This window comes from Mesoplodon densirostris, chromosome 4 (genome assembly GCF_025265405.1).
Source record: "Mesoplodon densirostris isolate mMesDen1 chromosome 4, mMesDen1 primary haplotype, whole genome shotgun sequence".
Taxonomy (NCBI): Eukaryota; Metazoa; Chordata; class Mammalia; order Artiodactyla; family Ziphiidae; genus Mesoplodon; species Mesoplodon densirostris.
Window position 1 is genome coordinate 130530911 of NC_082664.1, and position 22078 is coordinate 130552988.

The 22078-nt window shown below is 45.2% G+C and overlaps 1 long non-coding RNA gene across 4 annotated transcripts in view; it reads right to left on the reverse strand.

Moving 5' to 3' along the window:
- Positions 1-22078, reverse strand: part of LOC132487544 (uncharacterized) — a 139447-nt gene that overhangs the window by 60030 nt on the left and 57339 nt on the right. For 3 of the 4 annotated variants that reach the window (XR_009531652.1, XR_009531651.1, XR_009531653.1), the window contains one exon: positions 20400-20474. This is a non-coding gene — a long non-coding RNA (uncharacterized LOC132487544). Of the gene's footprint in view, positions 1-20399; positions 20475-21876; positions 21907-22078 lie in introns of those variants that run through there. The other variant, XR_009531654.1, reaches the window with a different exon arrangement.

Sequence of the window (22078 nt, forward strand, 5' to 3'; positions counted from 1 at the left end):
GAAGGACTGTGTTTAAAATGAAGTAAAATACAATCTGTGCCCATGGCAGAACCAGCCCTTTGATTGGGCTTCCCAGAGAGCTTCCTGATTTATACCTCAATAACACGGTGTCATTGGCACAGACAGTGACATTTCCACAGTTTGACAGGTCTACAAACAGAAACTCAAGGATATGAACTGGCTTGCTTAGACTCACATGAACTCATGAACTGAGGTTTGAAATCAGATCATTTTAATGCCTAGCTTCCTGCTGTGCCCACTGGGTTGTTTGGCAGCGTGTAACAACAGTCAGATGCTTCCAGCCACTCATCTTTGGCTTCACTGGGACACTGACTTATCTAGCAAGGTAGGGTTAAAAAGGTCCTTGGAATCAGAGCTCATAAACTTAAAGAACCCTCAGATAACTGTCTCAGCTCACAAGCATCTCTCTCATGGGCCCTGAAGCCACTCCATGAGACACTGATGGCCATTGGAAATGTTTTTATTGGGGGCAGGGGGAGGACAGTAAGCCACTAAGCTACTATAGCTCGTTAACACTTTAGCAATAATTAATTTATCATTCATTCATATGCCAGGTATCAAGTATCCTGGCCTTTAAGGTTCAAATGAAATACAGTAACCTCAACCTCATTCCATGTGTGGTGGGAACCTCCCTCTCCCTCCTAATTTTTCCATGGATTCTGGTGGGGAAGGGAGCTTGAGCTTTTCCTCATCACCGTGGGCTCTGAGTGCCAGGATCTGATGAATTAATTCTGTGGATTCCCCATACCTATCCTCTCTGGCTTCACTCCAGATGTGCAACACCGCTCCATTTCTTTGATTTCCCACAGAAAAAAATGATTCATACAAGGTTTCTATAAGTGCAGCATGCGTCACTGAAGATTGAGGATATGGTGAAACATGGTTCCATCACACCCTATAAACTCCAGATTCAAATATCAAATTCTTCTGTGCTTAAAAAAGTCCCTTGGCCATTTCTATTGACCTGGGTTCCTGCCATGTACACAGACTCTCTCCCTTCCTCTTTTCTCTCCTCTGTTCCCCTCAATTCTAGTTCATTTCTTACGCTAAGCAAATAATCCTGTTCTCTCTAACCTCTGTCTCATCAGATAACATTTCCTCCTTCTATTGCACATTCAGCCATTCATTTATTCAACAAGGATTAAGCAATATTCACTATGAGGCACCATGCCAGGCACAGCTGAAGATGCAAAGATGAATACGACATGGGTCCTGAGACCAAGGAGCTGATAATCTAGTAGAGGAGATAAGATACACACTGGATAACCAGAACATAAGGTAGAATGTGCTAAGAAGTTGAAGCATGTGGGGAGAGAGGCCATGCTGTAGGTGGCCAATGAACAGGCTACAGGTGGACTTAGATCCTTCCTGGAAGGGGGAGGAAGAGGTCTGAAGCCTGAGGCAGCACAACCTGGGTGAAGTGCAATAGCTGGGAACCAAGGGAGCTGAGGGGTTGGCAGGAAGGACTTGAGAACCTAGGATGCTGCACCCAAAGAAGGGATCAGGGCACAGGAAGCCCTTGGAATGATATTTCTCCCTCCTCCCTCCTCCTCCATATCCTGACTCTCCTATCAGGCTGGGCTAGAGCAGGGTGAGAAGGGAAGTGGGTTCTCCCCAGGCAGCATGGGTTGGATGACTTGGACTCTCTGATAAGAGCAATGGCCAAGGTCATCACTCACACTTCTGTCCGTGTAACTATTAGAGGAAGCACCTGGCACACGGTAGGTGCCCAATGACTATTTGCTAAATGAATGAATGGAGGGTGAACAGGACTGAAAACTGCTGTTTGGGTTTGGTATAGGATATAACTTATCCTAGTGAAAAGATAGAAAGATATCAGAACTGGGGTCAGGGGTCATGAGATCTGGATTTTAGTTCTGGATTTAGTTCTCTTTTAACTTTCTAGCTTGGGCAGGAGATCATTACCCATTCATTCATTCATTTGTTCAATGAGCAGTACAGGTATCCACTCCATGTCTAACTCTAGGCAGCGAAAGCTGAATAAAGAGCTCAAGTGTTATGGTACAGACAGAAATATACCAAATGTTGAAATAATTGTATAAATTTTAGAAAAGAGAATTTTATAAATATTAGATATTTTATAAATATGAGGGAATCTCTGAGATCCCTCCCAGACTGTTGCAGGATTAGACAGGATAGAATGACTCTCTCAACCTCCCTTTGTCCAGCCTGCCTGGGCAGTCTAGTTTAAAACAGTATCTTTGGAGTGCGTTTAAATTATTTATACCCTGTGACACTGGAAATAGTGAAATCTTGCTTCATTCTGACAAGTATCATTGCACTAGAGAGTAAGATGTAGAACACATGGGTCACACTGAAGGAAAAAAACATCAACTAGGTTTCCTTTGATCCTGTCCACTAATAACCCCCAGGTGAGTTTAGGAGGCGCTCACACCTTGAAGTGAGAGGCAGGCTCCAGTCTGACCGCCAAGGAGAAGAAGCGTGCATGCTGTTTGTGGACTGAGGGTGTAGAAAGCAAGCCAACTCATGTGCTGGGGTGAAATAAGAGCATTCACTGCTTATTCTAGAAATGTACCGGGACCCAGCTTCCATTTTTACTGCATAGGTGTATGTGTCTATATCATGTAGATTTGCATAGAGGAAAAGACTGAATGGACATATAAAGTATGTTATTAATAATACCTGTCCCCTGAGTTCTTACTATGTATCAAGTGCTTTGTAAATATTATTTAAGTTGATCCTATTACAAACCTGTGTGGTGAAGTATTCTCTCTGTATTACAGATGAGGAAAATGCAGATCAGGAGGTGGACTCGCTTGCCTGAGATCCCACCGGAGTGGCTAGTGGAGCTTGTCTATCGATGCTGAGCCCCGGCTGCCATGAACCACCACCTCAACAGTGGTGTGTATTAGTGACATTTAATCTGTGTGTGTGTGTGTGTGTGTGTGTGTGTGTGTGTGTGTGTGTGGCGGGGGGAGTTGGGTGGTTTTAAATGTTATTCTTGATTATCCATATTTTCTAATTTTTTTCAATGAGTAAATACTGCCTTTGTAATAAGGAGAGAGCAAGAGCGTGACTGAAACATCTCTTCCCTTTTCCCATTCCTTTAGAACCATCCTAGGGGACAAATTCAACTTTTCCTGCATCCTTCCTCTCAACATTCCTGAAGGGCCAGCAGGGCCCAGGCCTCTGCCAGGAATCAGGAACTGAGAGTTCTCATCTGGAAAAAGCTCACAGTCTCATGGGGCCTCTTCTGCCACAGTGGGGTGGGGGGGTCACCTTTTCAGGTGAAAGAGTCAGGACCCCCAAGGAATTGTGTCAATCAAGGCGGGTAGAGATGGGACGGCGACCACATTACTTCACTTAGTAAAAACATGTATGTAAGATTTTAAATAGCCAGATTTCAGTGTTAACCATCATTCCTATTTTTGAAAAGCCCAATGAAAATAGAAAAAAAAATGTGACCAAGGGGAAAAGAAAATGAGAGCAGAAGTACAGAAGACCAGCCCTGAGGAAGGGAGGTGTGATCACAGGTGTAGAAGGAATCAGAGCAATTGTAGGCAAATGCAGGTGTAACTATAGCAACAAATTTGAAAACTAGAAGAAATGGTGGAGCAAAAATAGATGCAATGAGATGAAAAACTTGAGTAGATCAATATGTAAACTTATATATAAAACCTGAAAAAGTACAAAAACAAAAACTAAATAATCTAACTTGTGAATAGAGATACCAACATATCCTTACATATTGATATTTGGGATAAACCCTTGGATCAAAGTATATTATTCTTTTGTTACAATGCTAATGTTTTATTTAGACTTCTACTTCTACATTCATCAACAGATTAAAGGAAGAAAATGTGATCAGATCAATGGAGGCTGACAAGACATTCAGTAAAATTCAGCAGCCTTTCCTATAAAAATCCTAAGAAGAATAGAAGGAAATAGTTAATATAACTATCAAAAGACAACAGCAAATATTACAAATGGTGACACGTTAAAACATTTCCATTTAAATCAGGAACACTGTCCCCACTACTGTTAAACATTGTTTTGGAGGCTCTAATGGGTGCAATAAAACAAGAAAGTGAAATAATTTCTATAAAATTTTGGAAAAAGAGATAAAATTGCCCATTTTGCTATGCTATAATTACATCTTGTATTTTAGAGTTAGTAAAAAACACACACACACACAAAAAAAACCAAAACACCCCCAGCACTAATAAGGAAATTTGCCACTTGGTACTGAGATAAATATTTTATTTTAAAGTGTAGGTTTTTTTCTAAACTAATAGTAGACTAGCCATAGGAAGAAATGGAAAATAACTCATTCATAACAGCATCAAAGTTATAATAAACTTAGGAATAAATTTGAAAAGACAGGTACAGGAATTTTATGAAGAAAACTTAAAGTCTTATTTAAAGTTTTAAGGGCTGAACAAATAGAAAGACATCCCACATTCTTGGATAGAAAACTTAATATAATAAGAATGTAATGCAATTCTAATTGGGATCTCAATGGCTCATATGTCTTCTGGAAAACAAGGCTAGAGGGCTTTACAGGGTATTAAAACATACCACAAAGCCTCTGCAATCAGAGCCAGAAGAGTACTGGCACACAAATAGATGGATAGAACACAAACAGAAAGCACCAGAATAGTCACAATGTTTGTGACTGTAATATGTGACAAGGGTGACATTTTATTCTAGTTGCAAATGAATATTTCTGTAATAAATGATGATGGCATCACTGGCCATCCATGTGAAAGAAAATAAAGTTGAATCCTTCTCTTATACTGTATTTACAAATAAATTCTAGATTAAAGGCCTAAATGTAAAAAATAGAACAAAAAAATATTGAAATCTAGGAAAACATGTATAATCTAGGGAATAGCAATACCTTTCAAACTAAGACAATAAACCTAAAAGCTATAAATGAAAAATAGATGAATTACCACATTAAATTGCTACATTAAATTTGAAATAAATGTATGATACTATAAATAAGATAAAAAAGCAAATAAAGTTGGGGTCAGGGAATAGATGTGCATCACATATGACAGATAAAGGATGAAAATCTATAATAGAAAATTCTTATTAATTAAATAAAAAAGATAAGTAGCTCAATAGAAAAATTAAAGAGCAAATCCAAACTGATTGATAAACATATGAAAAGATGCTCAGCCTCATTACCAATCTAGAAAATGCAAAATAAAGTAACAATGAGATATTGTTGGAATTCGGAGATGATGAGAATTTTTGCTCATATACTGCCAATGGAAATATAAGTTATCAACTTTTTTTTTTTTTTTTTGAGGAGAGGGAAGCAATATGGCAACACCTATTACAAGTAAAAACACACATATATTCTGACCCAGCAATCTCACTGTTGGGTGTGCATCTCATAGGAATAAAAGTATCAGAATGGAAGACTAGTCACAGGATATTAATTGCAGGGTGGCACAGTTATGTGAATGCTGTCCTTGGAGGTGTATATAGCATACTGGCATTGACAGAAACACATGTGCAGTGGCCAAACACAGGAAATCAGGCCACAGCCTCTTGGTGGACAAATGACTGAGTGTATAGGGTCCACACATACCATGGAATATTGGGCAACAATTAAAGGGAATGAGTTGGATCTATACCAACTGACTCAGAGGGATTTCCAGGAGGTATCAGGAAAAAGAAAGGCAAGGTGTGGAGAGACGTATACAGCAAAGTCTCAGTTTCTGTGAAATAAACTATGCTCCCAGTCCCCTCATGAAGAAAGGTACTTGAGGATGCATGCCAAGGAGGGAACCAGGGAGGTAAGTTCAACCAAACCAAACCAGATGAGACCAAATCAGACCAGATAAGAGTAAACGAAACCAAACCAAACTAGATCAGAACAAACCAGACCAGACCAAACCAGGCCAAATCAAGACAGATGAGACCAGACCAAACCAAACTAAATCCAACTAAAACCAATCAAACCAGATCAGACCAGAACAAGCCAAACCAAACTAAACCAGACCAGACTAAACCCGACTAAACCCAACCAAGTCAATCAAGTCCAGAGCAGACCAAACTAAACCAGCTCAGACCAGACCAAACTAAACCAAACCTAAACAAAAACACACTGTCAAAGTGTCTCTGATTAAGCATCAAGTGTGACACCTTTTCATGTTAAGATATGTGTGTGTGTGTGTGTGTGTATCTGCATATAATGACAAATGAAATGATGGCTACTAAATTATTAGTGGTGATAGCTCAGTGTGGTGGGAATTCAAGCGATTTTTATTTTCCTTGCACTTCTTTGTGGTGTTCAATTAAAAAATATAATATAGAGTATATATTATTTACCTAATTAGGAAAAAATTAGAAAGCTTCTCCACTGTCGAAAAATGATTTTGGGGGGGGGGGGTACGCGGGCCTCTCACTGTTGTGGCCTCTCCCATTGCGGAGCACAGGTTCCGGACACACAGGCTCAGCGGCCACGGCTCACGGGCCCAGCCGCTCTGCAGCATGTGGGATCCTCCCAGACTGGGGCACGAACCCGTGTCCCCTGCATCGGCAGGCGGACTCTCAACCACTGCGCCACCAGGGAAGCCTGAAAAAATGATTTTTTTATACACCTTTATTGGAGTATAATTGCTTTACAATATTGTGTTAGTTTCTGCTGTATAACAAAGTGAATCAGCTATATGCATACATCCCCATATCCCCTCCCTCTTGAGGCTCCCTCCCACCCTCCCTATCCCACCCACTAGGTCGTCACAAAGCACAGAGCTGATCTCCCTGTACTATGCAGCAGCTTCCAAAGAATGATTTTTGAAAAAAAGGAAAAGGGGGAATAAAAGAAATCTCTTGATTCTGCAAGTTAGTAGAGAGATCTCCTCAGGGTCCTTCTGGCTTAAGTTAGGAGGGCACATCCATCCTAGAGCTTCTGGAACACAAGCAGGACTGCTGGCTGCTAAGCCCCCAAGGAGCCTTGTGCCCACAGTGAGTTTCTGGGCTCCAACCACATCGTGGTGCATCTTCTGCATCAATTTGGCTTCTGCTCTGGGCCTCTTCCCAGGAATTTCAGAGGAGAGAGAGGAGACTGCAGGGAACAGAGTGAGCTGGCGGGTCTCTCTCCAGGGCAGGAAACCCAGCCCTGCTGCGGTGCTCACAGAAACAAAAAGGAAAGTTTACTGTGGCACAGGGCTGAGTCACATTGATGGATAAGAAGGATCTCTCGTTACACTGGTGTGATTACTCAGGCTTTTCTCTCTGTGGGTCCCAGACTGTTCTGGAGCATGGCTTTCCAGGGAGGCCCATGGGATTGAGAAGAGAGTGGGCTCATGACTCTATTTTCAGTTGCCTAATATCTAAAACACAACCCAGGCTCTCGTCTCAATCCTTGTGGGCCAGGCCTCTGGTGGAACTTTCTACAATCCCCGGCAGCTCTAACTAGGGGTGGAGGACATCCTTCACCCTCTTTCTCCCCACCGTGGTTGATGTTGGAAGGGAAAGAGTCCCATGGCCACAGCTCAGCATTGCCTCTCTTTTTTCATACACAGCTTGGGTTTCTGTGGGCTCTCTTTGTTTTTCCCTCTGCCATTCTTTTTCTTGTATCCTCCTGACTGTGTCCCTGATCCCAGGGAAGAGTTAGATCTGACAGCTGAAATATGAAAACATGAACAAATCGCAAAGACAGACAGACAGACAGACAGACATGAGAACTAAGCTCAGGAAATGCCTCTTCCAGTATCCTTCTCAAGTAACCTTCTCAGCTTTGGAGGACACTGACAAAGTCCCCCACAGTGCCTTGCGCTAAATAGTTGTTCAATAAACATGTATTAGAGTAAGGTCTGTGTCTTCCACATACTGTGTGTGAGAGGCCACATGTGGAGCCACCTGCCTCTCTCACATGTCAGCATGGGCTCGGTTAGCAGATTAACTCACAGATCAACCATCTGTTAGAAAAGGATGCCTTTGAGTCTCAGGGACTCCCCAGGTGCTGATGGAATAAGACAAGGGAAGATATATTTTGAAGCCTGGGACAGAGGGGAAGCCGAGTGGGAGAGGTAGATGCTACAGAGAAAGGTGGAAAGGAATGGAGTCAAGGAAAGGGGAAGAAAGTTATTCAAGAAAGTGTGGGAGACTCTGAAGCCAGCAGTGATGATGGCAACAATAATAATACGATAATGGCCATTGGTGAGGGGCTTCCCAAGGCCTTGGGAGCTAAATCACTTCCCTCTCGCTCTGCAGGGGATGTCTGTGGGGTCACTTTTTACTTTACTTTTCAGTCCCCAAGGCCCGGGAAGGGATCACTGGGCCAGTGCCACATGTCCTCAGCCCACGTTCTGGGCTGTCATGCCAGGAGGGCCGTGTCTTTCAGCAGGAGATTAGTGTGCTGGGTAGAGCAGGAGAAAGCCTCTAGGGAGGGCTGGGGCAGCAGAGGAGTCAGCTATTGCAAAACCAGACAAGTGGGCTGAGCCTGAGTCCCAATCCCTGGGCCAAGTCCTTTCACCGTGGCTCGGAGCCAGCCTGGGGAAATGAGTTCACTTGCTGGCTCCCATCCAGGTCTGATCGGCCTAGGATCAGGGTAGGTTCAGGATACTGCCTGGTTTCCTGCTCTGGGCATTCCTGCCGGCCCCCCATCCCCCAGTTGCCCCCAGCAGGCCCGACTGGCCTACAGGCCTGCAGAGGATCAGGCTCACCTCCTCCAAGAAGCCTTCTGGGCTCCCTAGAGACAAGGTTCTCCCAACCTTCGGATCTCTGTCTATCTTGTCTTTGTGACCCAGGGTGAGCTGTTTCTGGGCAGGGCCTGACATGCATCCCTTTCCTGGTCTCCACAGTATTTGGCAAGTTGTCTCCTACACAGGGGGGTCCTTAGGGAACCAGCTTTGAGGTCAGATAGACTTGGGTGCAAATCTGGCCTCAGCCTCTAATCAGCTGTGTGACATGGGCCAGAGGCAGTCTGTTAGCCTCAGTTTCCTTATCTGTAAACTGGTGGTAAATATTTCTTAGGACAGTGTGAGGATTAAATTAAATGATACCTGTTAAGTGCTTCTAGCTCAGTGCCAGACATATACAGGCTGGCCACCACGTCTCAAACAGGTTCTATTAGTTTGTCATGTATGGTAATACAGTATTAATAAATCATTTATCATGTTTTTTTAACATCTTTATTGGAGTATAATTATTAGAGTATAATTGCTTTACAATGGTGTGTTAGTTTCTGCTTTATAACAAAGTGAATCAGCTCTACATATACATATATCCCCATATCCCCTCCCTCTTGCATCTCCCTCCCACCCTCCCTGTCCCACCCCTCTAGGTGGTCACAAAGCACCGAGCTGATCTCCCTGTGCTATGTGGCTGCTTCCCACCAGCTATCTGTTTTACATTTGGTAGTGTATGTATGTCCATGCCACTCTCTCACTTCGTCCCATCTTACCCTTCCTCTTCCCCGTGTCCTCAAGTCCATTCTCTATGTCTGTGTCTTTATTCCTGTCCTGCCCCTAGGTTCTTCAGAACCTTTTTTTTTTTTTTTTAGATTCCATATATATGTGTTAGCATATGGTATTTGTTTTTCTCTTTCTGACTTACTTCACTCATTTATCATGTTTTTGCCCACGTTTTCAGATGATGCACATCCTGTGGAAAGCCCTCCATCTATGGTCGTCCACTCACAGTGGTAAGCAGGTGGGTGCCCCAACGCTTGCTACCTCCTGGAGCCCAGATTTCCCTTGGTTGTTTCTCTTCAAGGCCACCTCAGCCTGCACCCCACTTCTAGCAAGGGCTGCCCCCCCAGATCTGGCTTTGGTGACCGAGGAGAGTGTGCAGAGGCAGGCTGGGCTATGGACCTGCCCCAGGGAAAAGCCAGTTCAGGGAATCGGCTGTCTTGTAGGGACTGGGCACAGCATTCATTAGAGGCCAACGAAACACCTGTAACTTGACATGCTGCCTTGGGACCCCAGGAATCAGCATTTGTACCTAATTGCTGTCTGCTTGCTTGCCACACAGAGAGGTTCTCCTATTTAGGAGAATCAGGAAAGTGGGCAGCCTATTAGTGTCTGCTAAATCACCAATCCAACAATCCTATAAATATTTATTGAGCACTTACTATAACCAGGATAATATGCTACAAGGGGTTGCATGGACACAGAGATCTAAGAGATGGTCCCTGGCCTCAGGGAGCTGAATGCCTGTTTGGGGGGACAGGAGAAGGTGCCCAGAATAGCACAAGGTGAAGTTCGAAGAAGGAAAAGACAACCCAGACCTGAGGAATCTGGGGAGAGCTCCCCAGGGCAAGTGCCCAGGTCTGACTTAATTCTCCATTCTTAGATGGAAACATTACATTTGGGATCATTTGAGAGGATACTGGTGGCAGGGCTGTCACTAATCTGAAAATGAGCTCCTACTTTTGGGCTTCTAAAGCAGTGGGTGGCAAATTTCCTCCATAATGGGCTAGATGTTCAATACAGTCTTTCCTCTTCCTCCTTCTTTTTTTTTTTTTTTTTTTGCAGTACGCGGGCCTCTCACTGTTGTGGCCTCTCCCGTTGTGGAGCACAGGCTCCGGATGCGCAGGCTCAGCGGCCATGGCTCACGGGCCCAGCCGCTCCACGGCATGTGGGATCTTCCCGGACCAGGGCACGAACCTGTGTCCCCTGCATCAGCAGGCGGACTCTCAACCACTGCGCCACCAGGCAAGCCCTCTCCTTCCTTTTATAATAACCCTTTTAACATGTAAAAACCATTCTTAGCTCATAGGCCATACAAAAACAGGCCAGAGGCCAGATTTGGCTTGCAGCAGTAATTTGCCAACCACTGTTCTGGAGAATTACCAGGAACTTGATATCGTTATGAGCAAGAAGAGTAATACCTTGGTCCCTGGTTTAGTGTGTAGGCACTTTCCCTAAATTATATGTAACTCTCACAACAACCCAGTGAGCTAGGTACTATTATTTTGCCTTTTATAGGTGAGGAATTGAGGCTCAGAGAGGTTAAGTAACTTCCTCAAGGGCATTCAGTGAAGAGGGGCAGATGCTGGATTTGAATCTAGGTCTCCTTGACTCAAGCACCCACTCTCTTAGCCGTGGTGTCACACAAGCCTCAGCACAGAGGCTGGGGTAGTGCTTTTCCTTCCCATGGCTCCCGGGAATATCCATGTGACTAAGGAATGAAAAAGTACAGGAAAAGTAGTCCAGAATTGAGGAGAAGAAAAGGTTGATAAGGAACCCAATCTGGCTTTCCAATGTTGTTCCTGTACTCCCAGGTCCTTTCACATCTGGAAACCTTCTCTTCCTGGCCCCCTGCCCCGCCCTCTCTCCTCAGCTTTGAAGAGGGCTCTTTTCAGGCACTTTTAATAGCTTCTGGGGCACTAATTAAACGAGACTCTGGATTCATTCATTCATTATACACATGGCTCCATTCCAATGAAGATCTGATGCATGTAAAAGGTCACATATGATCATTCTTTCCTCAAAAAGAGTGGGGTAAATAGCTACCAGCTCTGAGAACACACTTGACAAAATTTTTATTATTTTCCTTGCCATTGAATAAATTCAGAGAGGAAATTAAAATGCAGAGAAGAAAATAAATTCATTTGTTACCTTCTAGAAAGAATTACTTTGTAATTTTAAAAAAATGTAACAAAGATAAACACACACCCACACATCTGTCAGGCACAGCATGAAAGAAAGGGGGGGATTTCTGGACTGTTTTCCCAGGGACAGGACCTGCCTCAGTAGAGACTTGATGGGCTCAGCCTGCAGCAGGTCAAGAAAACTCCAGAGCGTGTGAAGTAATGTTTGCAACTTCTCAGCATAGAATAAGGAATCAAGAAGTGTCGGCTGTCATTAGTATCTCCATCAGCCCACTCAGTCGGAATGAGCCAAATTCATGAACAGTTGCTGGAATCTTCCTGCTCTGGGAGAGTGACAGCAGCTGACTCCGGAGTCCTGGCTCCAGAGGCAGAAAAGAGAGCAGGGAGGACAGAAACACCACCAAGCTCACACTGGGGGGAAACTCATTTTTGAAAATGAGAAACAGACTAGGAAAGCTGTAACGCATCCATGGCAAGGCTGCTTCTCTGGGGAGTCCGAGGCCCAACAAGCCCACGGTTTGGGGGTTACTTGGGGTCCCCCAACTCAGCAGTTCTCATAGAATGTCCTGCAGACCCTCAGGGATCCCTGAAACTCTTTCAGGGGGTTTGAGAGGCCCAGACAGTTTTCATGGTGATACCACGGCGATTGCATAACACTCGCACTGCTGGTGCAAAAGCAGAGGCGGTGTGAAGGTGGGCACCTGGGCGTGAACCAGTCATCATCTTCATCAGAAAGAAAAGGAAAAAAAGAAAGAAAATGCCACACAGATGTAGAAAACAATCTTAAGGTTACCAAAGGGGAAATGGGGGTGGAGGGCGAAATTAGGAATTTGGGATTAACAAAAAGATAAAAAGAAAGAAAATGCCAGTTACAGTTAGACATGTCCTTGATGAAGCAGTCCAACTATTAATTATATTAAATCTCAGCCCTTGAGGAGGTGCCTTTTTAATATTCTGGGTGATGAAATGGGATGTATGCTGCTGTGTACCCAAGTGAACGTCTACAGGACAAACATTTGTGCCACTATTTGAGTTGCAAGCTGAACTAGCCATTTTTTTGTGGGACGCTGCTCAGAATGACTGATGTACAAAGTCCAGTTCTTTACACTTGTATCTGGCACACAGATTCCTGAAGCTGGCTGAAGTGGATTTTCACTATTGGCCAAACTAGAGCAACAGGAACTGAATTTATTCTCTCACTTTAAACAACTTAAAAAAAAAAAAGCCAGACAAAATATGGGAAATAATGGTCTTCAGATACTGGACAACAGACAGTGTAACCGAGCAGGACCCTATGAGGCCTTCCCAGAATAGACACCCCCATGTCCTCCACCTGCCTCTTGTCTGTAGAAAAACTTTAGCCAAAGAATAAATTTAATCAGAGAAGTGAGAAAATGTGGAAGGAAAGGAAAACAGTCAAGCAAGCCAAAATAATAATAGTTTAGCCATTAAACGAAGTCAAGGACCTTTAGTTCCTCCTCAAGGACTGTAGATAATATCCTGAGCCATGTCCTTTGAGCTGTTTTGCCAAGACTGAAACCTCCACCAGGTGAAGAAGTTAACTGTCTGCTGCCCACAGCACGTAGACCCCAGACCAGTTGGAACCAGAAGGTTGATGATGCTGACTCCCAATTACCTCACCACTAACCAATCAGAAGAAGGTCCACGAGCTGATCACACACCCCACAACCCCCTTCCCTCACCCTGTCCTTATAAACATTTCCCTGAAAGCCTTCAGGGAGTTCGGGACTTTTAAGCACTAGCTGCCTGGGACTCCTTGCTTGGCACCTGCAATAAACGCTGCACTGTCCTTCACCACAACCCGGTGTCAGCAGATTGGCTTTATTGCACGTGGGCAAGCGGACCCAAGTTTGGTTCGGTAACAACAGCTCGGGACAGTGATCCCTGAGAGAAGGGAGTCCCAGCTCACTGTCTGGAGAGCTTCCGGGCCACAGTGCAGTGAGGGCACGCACAGAGCAGCGGTCTCCCCGAACTGAGAAAACAGAGCTGCAGACTCAGAGGGGCCCAGGTGGCTAGGATGTGGAGCACAGAGCACAGGAGAGGAGAGAGCGCTGTGGAGGGTTGTTCTTGAGTCTCTGGTAAGCACTGAGATGGCCCTGAAGGCCCAAGCAGAGGACCTCTGCTCCTGCTAAAAGGATTCAAGGCAGCAGCGACTTTATGTAGATGAGGTTGCGAGGGGCATGGAGAGCCCCCTGAAATGACTCTTCATGTGTTTTTGTTCTTCGCCCCAGCACCTCTAACCTCTCAGCACCCAAATTAACCAACAGGACTGAGGCTCAGGAAAGGGAGGGGCGAGAGCAGAGCGTTCATTGAGGAGGGAGGCCTGCACCTTACACCCCAAAAGCTGTGCATCAGCAGAGGTATTCTGGAACTCACTCTGGCCATCCTCACTTAGAGCCAGAGCGGGTGGATTTACTAGGAAGCTAGTGAGGCTGAAGTTGTAGAGTTCCTCACTGACAAGTCCTGGGCGTGGTCTCCATTCACACTCCCACATCATGTTTTTGGCAACTTTATTTTTCTTCAGAGGGGCTCCCAAATTATATAAGCTTCAGGATTCACAAAATCTGGATTCTCCTCTGGTATAAGGAGGTTTTCCACCTCGATCCCTGTCTTCGGACCGTGTGATGCACTCTTTATGTAACATAAAATGTCCTATTGACAAACCAGCTCATTGTTATTCATTCGTTTATTTAGCAAAGGTGCCCTGGACCAGCTCTTGGACGCCGGGCTGAGCACGACAGCTGTGGTCGCTGTCTTTACGGAACATTCAGTCTGACAGTGGAGAAGAGGGTTAGTAATCACCCATGGAGATGTCACTTATCAGGTGGTGAGTGCAGTGAAGGGCTGTGGGGTGCTGTGAGCAAGGACAGTGGGGCTCCCAAACTCTTCTGGAGGGTGGAGGTCAGGGGGCCTTCCCTGGAGAAGTGCCAGGCCAGGTGCATGGTGACTGCCGGGAGGGGTGACTTCCAGGCAGAATGGGCGCCGTGCGGCAAGGGCTGGGAGGGGGAGGAGTGCAGCAGGTATGAGGAGCGGAGGAAGGCTAACGTGGGTGCCGGGGCATGGGTGGGGGTGGGGCTGGGGCGGGGATGCTCAGCAGGGGTCAGTCCCACAGGCTGCTGCCAGCTGGGGTTAAGGATTTTTACTTCTCAAGTATTTCTTTTCAGGAAGACCCAGGGCTGGGACCCGAATGCCTTGGCAGGGTTTCAGCCCAAATCATAGGCTCTCTTTACGATTCTTTATAATTCTGCTCACATCAAAGTCAAAATTGCCTGCATCTGGATGGCCACTCTCTCCAAGCCAAATTACAGACACTGATCTTGGAGTGTCCAACGGCAACTCGCCGCTTCCACCGCAGCCCCTGCAGGCTCAGCCAGAGCCCAGCCTGAAAGGAGAGCCAGAGCAAGCCAGGGACAGGGACAGGGTGTGGGTGGACGGATGGCGGCTACAGGGGTCACTTGGGTGACCACACCTCAGAGGAAGCCATCCAGGGTCTCACCTTCCCAGGGAATATTGGTACCCAGAGTAAACTGTCCGTAAGCCTCACCCTGCAATATTGCCTGTGTGTGAGTGTACCCCTGCCACCAGGTCACGACTGTCCTTAAGCCATTTCCTAGGAGGCCACAAAACCTCCGGTCACCCCTTAAAGAGACACAGCCTGCGTCATGCAGTTAGGCTAACACAAGGTTCTCTCGGATCAGCTTAGGGAAGGATGGATGTGGGAGGGTGTAGTGGGATCCAGCACTTAGCAGGGACCTGTCCGTTTTGTGCCAGGCACTGTGCTGCTGGGCATTTGCTATGTCGTCAGTTCAACACTCACCTGCACCTGGCAGATATTTGTGTCCCAGAATAAACTCGGGACTCTCGGTTTAAGCTTTAGCTTTCATTCATGAGGTGTTGCATTCATTCAGAAGTAACACTGGCCCTACATCCAAATATAAAGGAAAAGCAATTTAAATTGTTTCTGTTTTCTCTTGGAAAACATCTAAGGGGATTGTATCAATATATCCAAGAAGCGTAACCAAACGTTTAGAATCGTGGGCTCGCACACATCTGCTCCCACCCACCTTGTGAGAGTAGAGTGGATGCTCCAAGGTCTCTCATTGTCCCATCTCAAAACACCCCCAAGCTCTCAAGGAGCGTCTCTCTCTCTCTACTCCCCTTTACCCCTCAAGATGGATGGTTCTTGGCTTCTCCTACCAACAATCAATTTAGCATTCTCAGTCCACTCAATTCGATAGGCACAGCCTCCCACCTCTTTCCAAAGGTCTCTGCCCCAGAGCCACACAATTATGTTTTGGGAAGCCTTTGATGTTTAGAAGGAGGGAGAAAGGGGTCTTGTAACACTGGAATCATCATCTGGCCCGCAGGCCTGGGTACCCCCTGGAGTCTGGCTCCTATGCCCATGTCAGATCTGCAGGCTAAGTGACTGTGGGATGGGAGGGGACAGAGTCTGTCCGTCTGGGGAGGGGCGGCAGGTGGCAGCTGGAGCAGCCTTCCCTACATCAATGCATGCAGGCTGGCTGCAGTTTATGGGAGACAAGTGGTCCCACCTCTTTGAGGCCTCTGCTGAGTGAGCCAAGGGGATCAGTCCAGATAAAAAAGGACAGAAAAATCCACGTCACCGATTCTTTTTCCACTGAGGATGAGAAGGAACAACCAGAATCCTTCCACAGCTGCCAGACGAGAGAGAGGCGCAGCTGCCTTTGGTGTGTCTCCCGTCCTGCTCTGATTGCCGTGTTTCCCCTCAATATGATAACGCCCTGGTGTCAGTGGTTTATCCCTGGCTGTGGTTCAATTTCTTTCTTTCTTCCACGCCAACCTGCTTACAAATACTCCTTGATCTCACTATCAATGTCTGCACATTAGACTCACCTGGGAAACTTTTACCAAAATGGCCCCCCAGTTGCAAGACCAATTAAATCCAAATGCCTGGAGTATGACTAGAGCATCAGCATTTTTAAAAAGCTCCCCCCAAAAGCTGGTCACCCGCATGTAAATCAGTGAAGTTAGAACACTCACACCATTCACAAAAATAAACTCAAAATGACTTAAAGACTTAAATATAAAACATGACACCATAAAACTTCTAAAAGAAAACATAGGCAAAACATTCTCTGACATAAATTGTAGCAATGTTTTCTTAGGTGTATCTCCCAAGGCAAAAGTAGAAATAAAAGCAAAAATAAACAAATGGGACCTAATCAAACTTATAAGCTTTTTCACGGCAAAGGAAACCATAAATAAAACGAAAAGACTAACTATGGAATGGGAGAAAATATTTGCAAACAATGTGACCGACAAGGGCTTAATTTCCAAAATATACAAATAGCTCATACAACTCAATAACAAAAAAACCAAACAATCCAATCAAAAAATGGGCAGAAGACCTAAACAGACATTTCTCCAAAGAAGACACACAGATTGCCCAAAAGGCACACAAAAAGATGCTCAACATTGCTAACTATGAGGGAAATGCAAATCAAAACTACAATGAGGTATGACCTCACACCAGTCAGAATGGCCATCATCAACAAGTCTACAAATAACAAATGCTGGAGAGGGTGTGGAGAAAAGGGAACCCTCCTACACTGTTGGTGGGAATGTAAATTGGTGCAGCCACTATGGAAAACAGTATGGAGGTTTCTTAAAAGACTAAAATTAGAGTTGCCATATGATTTAGCAATCCCACTCCTGGGCATATATCTGGAGAAAAGTATAATTCAAAAAGATATATGTACCCCAATGTTTATAGCAGCACTATTTACAATAGCCAAGATATGGAAGCACCTAAGTGTCCATCAACAGATGAATGAATAAAGAAGATGTGGTATATACATACACTGGAATATTACTTAGCCATAAAAAAGAATGAAATAATGCCATTTGCAGCAATATGGACAGACCTAGAGATTATCATACTAAGTGAAGTAAGTCGGACAGAAAAAGACAAATGTCATATGACATCACTTATATGTGGAATCTAAAATAATGATACCAACGAACTCATGATACCAAACGAACTTCATGATACCAAATGAACTCATTTACAAAACAGAAATAGACTTACAGACATAGAAAACAAACTTATGGCTACCAAAGGGGAAAAGGACAGGGGAGGGATAAATTGGGAGTTTGGGATTAGCAGATATATACTACTGTATATATAGATAAAACAGATAAACAACAAGGTCCTACTGTATAGTACAAGGAACTATATTCAATATCTTGTAATAAACTATAATGGAAAACAATCTGAAAAAGAATATATATATATAACTGAATCACTTTGCTCTACACCAGAAACTAACACAAAATTGTAAATCAGCTATACTGCAATAAAAACAAACAAGCAAACAAAGGAACCAGGGTTGAGACCATGAGACCCAGAAGCAGTCAGGACTTGGAGGTTCCTGAGCACTCATCAGGAGCCCAGGCCCCTGGGGCACACTCACAAGTTGGGGACCCAGCTCCTGGACATGGGGGGATTGCATCTTGCTCAGCAGAGGGTGCTGGCTGTGGTGTGGGCAGGAGCTGTAGAGCCTTGCAGCTCAGAGAGCAGCACTGAAGTCCAGGCTAATATGGCAGCTTTTCCTTCCCCACCTCCTTGCCCTCAGCATCCCACTGCCTCCAGAGGCCTGAGCAGGGAGAAGTGAGAGGAGAGGCCCGAGGGCTGAGGTTCAGCTTGGCCACCGCGTGTCTCCAGCTTTCCCAAGGAGCATTTCTGCTGCTCTGAGCTGGGTTCCAAACCCAAGGGAGTTTTTGCAAGTTATTAATCCCTACTAAATAGCCAGCCATTAATCTCAATTAACTTGATTGCTTAATTAGGCAGCGCAAAAAAAGGGAGGAAGACTGTCGAAATGAAAATAGCTCATGGCACACAGACAGGCTGTGTGGTCTTTGAGAACCAGCAGGAGTCGGGAGGTCCGAGTTCTGTTTGCCCTTTGGCCAAGACCTGAGGGGAGCAAGAGTTTGCAATGCTAAACCTCATGGACAGGCTGTTCCAGTTACAGGGCATTTGCTTTGCAGATGAGCAAATTTCAGAGAATTGGAAAAATAAATAAATTCAAACTTAAAACTGTACTGAATAGTCTATAATTTCTCTTTGCCACAAACTGCATTTCAGACTTGTGCCCTGTCATTACTATCCCATTATAAACATTGATCAGGATCACACAGCAGTGTAAATGGGAATAACCAGCACTCAATAAATAGTTATTAAATTAAAATGTTCTCTAAGATCCTGAGCTGGGGTATCAGTGGTTTACTTTGCTGCTTTATATTAGTGCATGTTCACTGTAGCAAGTTTGAAAGATGCAGAAAAAGACAAGGAAGTTGACTTGAGATCACTGTTGGGAACAGCTTGTGTATATATTTCTAGTTCTCTTTTTCTATGTACATATACACAGCTTTCAAAGATAAAATCTCTAATATGAAAGTAAGTGGGATGGGCCTTTGGCTTGGAAGAGTTTTAGGCCTCTGTGGTAGACTGTTAGCCCAGCTCCCCCACACTGTGGGAGGACCCAACCTCCCACTGCTGTGAGTCTGATACTGATGGCTCACAGCTGTGTACTTCTGTGGAGACTTGCCCTTGACCAGATGGGAGCTGCCAACCCTGAAAATGCCTGGTAGGTTATCCAGGGAGGTTATGTCCTTCTCCCAAGGGCAGCCCACAGTCAATGACTGACTGATACGCGGTGTAAAAACCTGGCTCCCTTGCCTCAGGGCAGAAGAACTTTGTGGGGTCACTTATGTTCTAGAGCTGCCCTTGGGATCAGGCTGAGGTTAGAGTTCAACCTCTGGGCTTAGCTTCTTCCCCTGCCTCATCCTATACCATCTTACAAGTTTCTCTGGAGAGCACTTCTCCAAGAAGTCTCTTTCAGCTCTAGCCCTCCAGGACCAAAACATGAGTCCAGGGCCTCGCTACTCAAAGTGCAGTCCATGGACCGGCAGCTTCAGCATCACCTGGGATCTTGTTAGCAATGCAGAGTCTCAAGCCTCATGCCAGACCTACTAAGTCTACATTTGCGATTGAACCAGACCGCAGGGGGATTTGTATGCTCACTACAGTTTGAGAAGGCTGTCCCAGATATTCCTAGATTATCAGTGTTGGAGAGAGAGAGAGGTCTGAATAGAGCCCAGTGGAGGAAAGTGATTCTTCTGTGGCCTAACTTCCACTGGAGCCTGGGAGGTTGGATAAAGGGAGAATACTGTGTTAGAAGTTCTAAGGATTTGAGCTGCATCCCTGCAGACAGGGAGAGGAATACCTTTTTGAGGAAACTAGAGACAGTGGAAGCACACAAGGAGCTGGCAAAGCCAAAGATTTATCCTAGGCAGGGAGGATGAGCGGTTCCTGGATAAGGAGGCCGTAGTGTGTCATACACAGTTTCTAATCCTTCCTCTTCCACCAAAAAGTTCATGGAAAGGCCTGGGGTGAGTCTCCCCGCTCTCTGAGCATCTGTCCTTTCATATATAACAAGGGATTTGGACACGTGATGTCTGAGATGCTCTGCCGATCACACCCTATATGGGTCTAAGAAAAAAACAAAAAGTGGCCTCTAGAATTGCAATCACAAGCCTCAGGCAAAGGTGACAGACACATTAATTGAGAGAGGCAGTTGCTAGGATAAGGGGACCCCCAGGGCAAAATTTAGGACTTGTCAATCCGTTCTGTTTCATTGTATCAAAAATTTTTTTTACTGAAGAAGGAAAGGAAGGAAGGAAGGGATGGAGGGAGGGAGGAAGGAAAAAAGAAAGAAGGCGGAAATCACAGAGTGGGTACTCTCCAGGAGGTACTTACAGGGATCGAGGGAAACAATGGAGCGAGCAGCAATTCTTCCAGCTTGTGGAATCAAGTGGCATGGATAGAATGGGCCTGAAATCAAAGAAGAGTCAGTGTCAAGTCACATGGCCTCCTGCACAGCAGTGTGCCTCCCAGAGCTTGTGTAAAGCTTGGAGCTCAGTTGCACACCCTGGAGCCACATCTACCCGGTCAAATTCCAAATGGTGAATGAACAGAGCTGTTTCTGGACAAACTTGAACTGGCGAGGCTGTCTTCATACCCTCCTCAGCCATCCTCCTTCCTTTAGAATTTTCCTTCTGTGTCTCAGATGCCCAGAGCTGCTTAGCAACCTCCCAAAGTGGTACCTGATCAAGGCTGGCCCCCTATAGACAAGGCCTATGTTCTAGAATTTTCCCAACTTTGAGGTTAGTTTCTTCTCTTGTACCATCCAACCTGGGAGCCACTAGTCACAAGTGGCTATTTAAGTTTCAAATCTCAATTAATTAAAATTAAATGAAAGTACGGTTCCTCAGTCACACTAGCCACATTTCCAGCGCTCAATAGCCATGTGTGGCTAGTGGCCACCATATTGGACAGCGCAGATAAAGGACATTTCCAGTGTCACAGCAAGTTCTACGTGACAGTGCTGCTGGCCCCTTGCCTCATGACCTTAGCACTCAACTTTAAGATTCCCAGGCCTCCTTACAAAAATTTGGATGTAGTAAGGGTGAGCAGGAAATGGTTTGGGGGACCTTGTGCCCAGAGCTGTTTTAAACCCTTACTTTCAATTCCACTGTTTTGAAAAATTACAACTATTATGGTTAAGATTAGCAATGACCATTACAATGGACTGAATGTTTGTGTCTCCCCAAATTTTCTGTGTTGAAATCCTAACCCACAGTGTAATTAGGAGGTGGGGCCTTCGGGAGGTGATTAGGTGATGAGGGTGGAGCCCTCATGAATAGGATTAGTGCCCTTATAAAAGAGATCCCAGAGAGTTCTCTCGCCCTCTTTCTGCCATATGAGATACAATGAGACGAGGGTCCTCGCCAGAATCCAACCATGCTTGTACTCTGATCTTATGCTCCAGCCTCCAGAACTGTGAGAAATAAACTTCCGTTGTTCATAAGCTACCCCATCTGTGATGCTTTGTGACAGGAGCCCAAGCAGACTAAGACAGCCATACAGCTGCTCTGAAAGCAATTCTGAGGCCATGCTGGGCATTTCATTCAGCATACTGGTGGAAGGTAGGCAACTCAGTTGATGAGGGGGTCAGGGGGCCAGGAGGGGAGGGGTACAGAGATTCTCGGAGCCAAAATGTTCAGAGAACAGCAGATGGTATCTGAAAGCACAATTACTGTTCCCTCTTGATGGATGCCTCATGGGACCCTTAAATATAGATTATTCAAACTAATTTTATTCAATGACACTTGCTCTCAAGTTTCTTGTTCTGACTTTGCTTTAATATGAGTTAAGATCCTTTCTGGTTTCCCACCTTCCTGGAATGTGCTGGGGAGAACACGTGGTACAGCAGAGAGAGAATGAACTTCAGCATGAGACAGCTTGACTTGAATCACCACTTTGCCATGTGAGCTGTCAGCTCTCGGAACTTGCTGCCTCACCTGAGGAATGAGTGCAGAAATACCTGTATCACATTGCTATGGTAAAGACTCAGCCAGGTAACGTCCGTGAAATTG